This window comes from Apteryx rowi, unplaced genomic scaffold, assembly GCF_003343035.1.
Source record: "Apteryx rowi isolate R43461 unplaced genomic scaffold, aptRow1 scaffold_1826, whole genome shotgun sequence".
Lineage (NCBI taxonomy): Eukaryota > Metazoa > Chordata > Aves > Apterygiformes > Apterygidae > Apteryx > Apteryx rowi.
In genome coordinates, this window is record NW_020448115.1 from 3,197 (window position 1) to 9,713 (window position 6,517).

Consider the following 6,517-nt stretch of genomic DNA (forward strand, 5'->3'; position numbering starts at 1 on the left):
ATCGAGGATTTGTTACCCAGTGTGCAATAAGTCAGTCCACACACAGGGTCGAGATACCGTTTTATTTCGAGATGGCCCAAAGTCGGGTGCTAGGTGGTAAATCCACAAAGCTAGCACACCAAGTATTTCTTTATCATTCTATTTACACAGTTTTTCTCAGCCAAGAACTGCCTCTTTATCTGCCCCTATTACACGATTGGTGAAGTTATTTGCATATTGCTTACACTGCAGTTCTCACTTAGGCATGCCCAGCGGGGAAAGGTCTCCCCACAATTCTAGGAATAGGAATTCTAGGAATTCTAGGTCTTCAACCTAGTGRGTGTGATTTTTAGCATTATAATGATTTTATAATGAAGAAAATTCACTCGCGGTTAAAGCTAGTTGTTGTGTTTTTATTCTTGATTATTGTTACAATTAGGGATTGTAATAAGCTAGCTATCCAGCCAGTCAGGGAGAATCCAAATCCATGTAGCAGTTCATTTAACCAACTATCGCCAACAGAATTTTCTAATTCTCTACTGGTCTGGGCCACCACTTTAATTTTATCAATTTGCAGTTTTAAATCTTGAGTTACATTTGGAATATGTACACAACAGTCTTTGTCCCCTAATTTTAAATATCCATATACTCTGTGTTCTCATAGCATTCAGGTGATTTAGGTAAGGGGAGACTGGCAGTAATACTACTTGAATTGTGAATTCTCCCAAACGACTGGATTAATTTCAATACTAAGTTATCATTTTCAGTTCGTAATTGAATTAACAAATTGCATTGACATAAACAAAACAGTGATGCTGAACAAAATAATAATCCTATTAACACTAGTATAACAAGTCCTTGTCTGCAGTCTAGTTTAAAGTATGTTTCTGATACAGCCAGACTGCACCTCACTAGTTAGATTCTGGATAACTTCAGTTTTAACGGTCGGACTTCTTCAGATATCCAGTTCTCTTTTGGAGCAGATTTTACTCGGGTATAGCGAAGCCAGGAGTTCACACCTCGAACCTTAACAGCAGTATAAGTAGTCAAGAATACTAGATAAGGTCCCTCCCAACRTTTGACAGAGTTTGGCAACTTGTCTTTTCAAAGTCTGATTCATTCTTTCTAGTTTCCCGCTTGATTGTGGTCTCCAAGGAGTATGCATATCCCATTTAAATTTTAAGAATTTCGCAACTTCTTGTACTACTTCAGCTACAAGATGGGGACCATTATCGGGAGATATACCTTCAGGAATCCCACATCCGGGGATTATTTCCTTTAGGAGGATTCTAACTACTTCCTTTGATCTGTTGGTTCAGCACGGGAAAGCTTCTGGCCAGCCTGAAAAAGTATCCACCAGTACCAGCAAGTACCTATATTGGCCACACCTAGGTAATTCAGAAAAATCAGTTTGCCAGTATTCACCAGGAACATGTCCCCTTCTAACTTCTCCTAGAGGAAGTCGTTTTTTTGTATTTTTGGATTATTTTTACAGCACACCAAACACTGTTTTACAGTAATATCAGCATATTTTTGCATTTGTGGACCTACAGCATATCTCCTGATGCTAGTTATCATAGCATCGGCTCCCATATGTGTTTCTTGGTGGGTCCTTTTCATTAATTCTCTCACCAATGGAGCAGTCACTATTACTTGGCCACTTTCAGTAGTCCACCATCCATCTTTAGACTTTGTGCACGTCAATGATTTAGCTAGTTGATCATCCGTTCTCCCCTTACTGTAAAGCTGCTTCCATCCGTAAACAGTTCCCATTCAGGATTTGTCAGGGGCTCATCTTTCAGGTCAGGCCGGCTGGAATAAACTTCCTCAATAGCCTGCAAACAGTCATGTTCCAATTCTCCTTCCTGGTTTATCGGGAGCAAYGTAGCAGGATTCAAAACGGAAGACRCTTTTAAAGAAACATCATCCTGTTCAATTAAGGCGGCTTGGTACTGAAGCAATCTACTTGGTGAAAGCCAGGGATGTCCTTTTTGTTCCAATACGGCATGAGGTACCTATACGGTGATGGGTTGTCCTAAGGGCAATTTCCGTGCCTCTTTAATCAATAATACTGTTGCACCRACTGCTCTGAGGCATGCTGGCCATCCTTTACTCACATCATCCAGTTGTTCAGAAAAGTAGGCCACTGCTCTCTTCCATTCTCCCAAGGTCTGTGTCAAAACTCCTAATGCTACATGTTGTCGCTCATGCACACATAATGAAAAAGGTTTAGTCAGGTTTGGCAAGCCCAGCGCAGGTGCTCTCATTAATTCAGTCTTTATAGTGTCAAAACTTTTACGCCATTCAGGGGTCCATCTAAGACCTCTCCAGGTCCCTTCATTGCATCATACCATGGTTTAGCAATCAGACTGAAATTTGGTATCCACAGCCRGCACCATCCGGCCATTCCTAGGAAGCCTCTCAATTCTCGTTTTGAGCTGGGTGGAGCAAATCTACATACGGCTTCTTTTCTTTCCACCCCCAACTAATAACTATCTATCTATGCAAACTAACACGTGCAAACAGGATGTAAACTGTGTATCAACCATACGGTAGGTACAGGCAAGTGTCAGAACACGCCTACCAAGACAAAACAGTTACTTCATAACAGAGTGTAATTTCTCCTTGGATTCGATTATAGGCCTAGCTACCCAGGCAGAAACAGACCTGAACCTCTGCCTGACTTCGGAGCTACTGAGAGCTAAGGTCACTCCTAAGGAGCCTCACAGCACAGGAGCTGGCACAGTAGGGACATTCATCTCACCCATCCTTTTTATTTGCTGTTGTTTTTTCGCTTAACTGCTCTCTTTAACAGGAAAATGCACATTTCCTTGCTTACCTGTGATCATGGATCATGGATCATACTTGTGATCAAGGATCATGACAGTCCTGGAGAGATTCCAACGGGGCACCTGTTATGGAAAATCAGGCTCGCCGGCCTCCATAACAGGGTCCRACCCTAGGTTCCTGCTGAGGCAGAAGTTCGAAGTCAGACTGAAGAAAAATAGAATTTAATGATACACGTGCGGTAATTACAGCTCGAGCTGGGTGCCTCCGAAGAGGGACCCCGAACAAAGAAATCCCTGGGCAATTATACCCTTACAATCTAAATTCCCCACCCCTTAAGCGATAGTTTGGACCAATAGTAATAGTTAGGTCTGGGTTCTTCCCCTTCTTCACTGGGCCCCTTCATTGTCTCTAGGCAGGCYGCTTCTTATCTTCAAGGTTGGCTACTCCTGCTGTCCGTGTAACTTCTTTATCCCTCCAGCTTGAGCCGGCTCTGGGGCCCCCTTTTACTTATCTAAGTAAAAGTTCACAGCAAGTTCACAGCCTGAGGCCTAAGGCTTCAGCAAATTTAGCTACCAATGCTAAGCAAGTTATGCTAAGCAATTAATTCTAGACAGCTTCAGTCCGATATTCTCTAACAGCACCAAGCCAGCCCTGTAGCAAATGCATTTGGCAAGCAATCTGCAGTCAGCACAGAGGCACTCTCCTCTCTCGTCTTCTTCAAACAAATGCGAATTCAGAAGAGTACTGGGGAAACTTCCAGAGAAAAATGACATTTGAAGCACAGCAATTTCGGAAGTGTCCCAAGCACTTGGCGCTAACAGTCTCTGGGAACATATTCTTCATTTCTATGAATAAGGACAGCTATTCTTCTCAAGGTACTCCGGAACCCAGGCGGAAAATACACTTCCTGGAGCAAAAAAGCGCAGGTCAAAGCAACACAGCAGGCGCTTGTCTTTGCTGGAATTCAACTACCAAACTCACACACAAGTGAGGGGCAGAACTGAGCGATTCCACCCTTTCCGAACACTTCAAGGGCATTCACAGGCAGCCCTGCTATACAGTAGACTTCCTACTGCTTGCATGGGGGACAACAAGCTCCAGCTACACCTTCATTCTTCACAGACTTGACATCCAGAGCCTACCAGAATACAGGAGCYCTGCAATCTGCCAAGAGAGCTCTTCTGCAGGGAAGCCTCCTGCTCACATGAGAAAGCTGGTGCTGAAAACACAAAAAGCAGAAAAACACTGCCTGAGCAGTTACTTGCAGCAAAGGGTCACAAAGCTTTCCCTTCACAAAGGTATGGAAGGCATGAACTACTGGACAGCCTTCCTTCTTCTTTCTTTCCTCSACAGCATTCATGTAGGAATTAATAATCCATTTAAGAAAGAGCAAGCTCGTGATGAAAAATACCACACTGGTTTTCCAAATGAAAAGTACAACACCACTTATCTGCTGGCCACGCTGGGGTAGGCGGGTGCCCAACAGAACTCTACTCGCAGCTTCTCTTCCCAGGCATTTGTACTCACTCACTTCCACAGAGTTTGCTAGATACACTTGTCACCCACTCCAACTAATCTGGACTTAAGCATGACTACCTCCTGCTTTCAGAAATACTGCGCCCTGCAAGGCTGACAAATCAGAACCCAAACTCAGCTACTTCAGAGACCTGGCAGCGGGAAGCCACAAAGGGTCAGCAAAGAACGTCCAAAAGAAAACTCACATACTTGGTCAAGGGCCATTTTGCAATACACAGTGTGTGAGAACACCACTGCGCTGCAGCAAGCTTTCCTCATCCTTCAGTCAGCAAAGCTTCCGTAGTGTCTCCACCTCCTCACGGGTGACACTGAGGTTGAGCGCACTGCTCACAGTCTCCTCTGGCTTGCCTTCCACAAAGGCAGCAATGCCTTCTCTTGCCATGGCCTCCAACACACAAKGACAGGGGAAATGCCTCATGAGACAAAGTCCTGACCACATGAACCTGTGCGCAGCACTCAGCTGAAACAAGGCCTTGCAAAGCCTTCACATTCGCAACATCAGCGTATGGCAGGTTTGGGTCAATCTCTTTTCACAGAAGTGTAACATGTGCAAGAGAGGAAGCCGATGACAGAAAACATGAGCACTAGCCAACACAAGAAAGCAGCTGAGGAATGAACACAAGAACAGCAAACGCCTCTTCTCCCACATCAGGCTGCAGCCCTCACAACACCCAGCTTTAAGCCCACCGCAGCAGGCATTCTCCACACCAAGGCACCTAACACAGGAGCCTGGGAGCTCTTGAAGGGGGCGACCTTCAAAGGCGACTGAGCTGACAACACACGCCCCAATGCACTGGAGTCAGGCAATCAGAACTCCAGGCTGAGCAGTTGACTCGCTGCACTATGGAAGTCGGCATCCAAGTCTGCTTGAGGAAGGCAAAGAAACCTTGGACTTGTTAGTACAAAGATATTTTGTAAACACAACCAGCCAGCAAAATCCTCCCTTTCCAAATTCCCAAGGTCCTTTGGACGGATCGCCACTTTCAAACTGTGCACCCATGTGCTACTGCATCCAAAATCAGAGGAAATAGAGCGACCAAGGAGGTTTCCTTTCAACAAACAAAGAGGCTCAGCAAAGCCTCCCCATGTACGTCTTCAACTGAGATTCAGATTTCTCACTTCCAGCGTTAGAACTGTATTTCTCATGTCAATCCTGAGCAGAGAGGAAAGTCCAAGAGACGCACCACATAGCTCACAACACACGGAAGAGCACACAAACACATGTGGCAACCTTGTACTGCAAGTCTACTCAGCTTGGGCACTGTGCGCTTTCAAGCGTTACCCCGCACGGAAGAGGGAAAGAAGGAAAACAGCAGAGAGCCGAGCGCTCAGGAAGCCACAGGCACAAAAGAAACGACAGCAGGACACCTCTGCCAAAGCGCCATTGGTGGAAGAAGGCTCCCCCTTCCCCTGCGAAAAACAACTGGCACCACACAGCGCTCTTTACTCAACAGCACACACGGAAGAGGGCAAACACCTCTGGCTGGAAACACGCAATCAGCCTTCCCGAAACAAGAAGCGACAAAYGACACCCCTCACCCCTGCCCTGGCCTCTTGCAGGGCTCTGCCCCGCTCACCAGCGTCTCCTGCTGCTCTGCGATGCCCCCGAGAAGTGCAGCAAGAAGGCACAAACAGGCCGTTTCCGCGCCGTCGCGCCCAGCTCACATGAATCCCCTCCGCGCTGCAAAAAGCTTTTGCCGAGCTGAATCCGGCTGCAGCCGCCGCGCACCAGCGCCCGCCATTGCCCCACAGGCCCCGCYCACCGCCCCAGAAGCCACGCCTCCCACCTCCCGCCCCAGGGCCCCACCCCCCACCCGCCACACGCTCCCCATTGGCTCCGGCAGCGCGTGGCCTCCCGGGGCTGGGCACGCAGGAGCGGAGCAAGAGGCAGGCAAGGGGCGGGCGAGGCAGTGCGCGTGCGCAGCGTGGGCGCGGCCGAGAGCGCGGGGAGGGCGGGGGAGGGCCGGGGCTCCGCGCATGCGCGCTGCCAGCCCTTCCTCCGCGGCGGCAGCGCAGGCCGCAGCCCGAGCCGCGCACACGCGGCCTCTGCTGCAGCCGCAGGCACGACAGGCTCCGCTGCAGCCCCGCTGCCCTCTGCGCGGGCTGAGGGGCGCCGGTGCAGCCGGGCTCGGCAGCAGCTCGGCGAGGGGAGGGGAGGGGGCCAGMAGCCGCGGGCACGCTCTGCCCGGGGCTCCCTGCGCCCCGTGGCGCT

At 48.6% G+C, this 6,517-nt stretch overlaps 1 long non-coding RNA gene across 2 annotated transcripts; it reads right to left on the minus strand.

Moving 5' to 3' along the window:
* Window positions 1-371: 371 nt before the first annotated feature.
* On the minus strand, window positions 372-6,058 carry LOC112964015. Of its 2 annotated transcripts, none has more exons than XR_003252810.1 (2): window positions 5,883-6,058; window positions 372-2,946 (listed from the first exon to the last, which is right to left on the minus strand). It is a non-coding gene; the product is annotated as an uncharacterized LOC112964015 (long non-coding RNA). The 2 variants fall into 2 exon arrangements; XR_003252809.1 differs by having other exon boundaries at window positions 372-2,949.
* Between the last annotated feature and the right edge of the window lie 459 nt (window positions 6,059-6,517).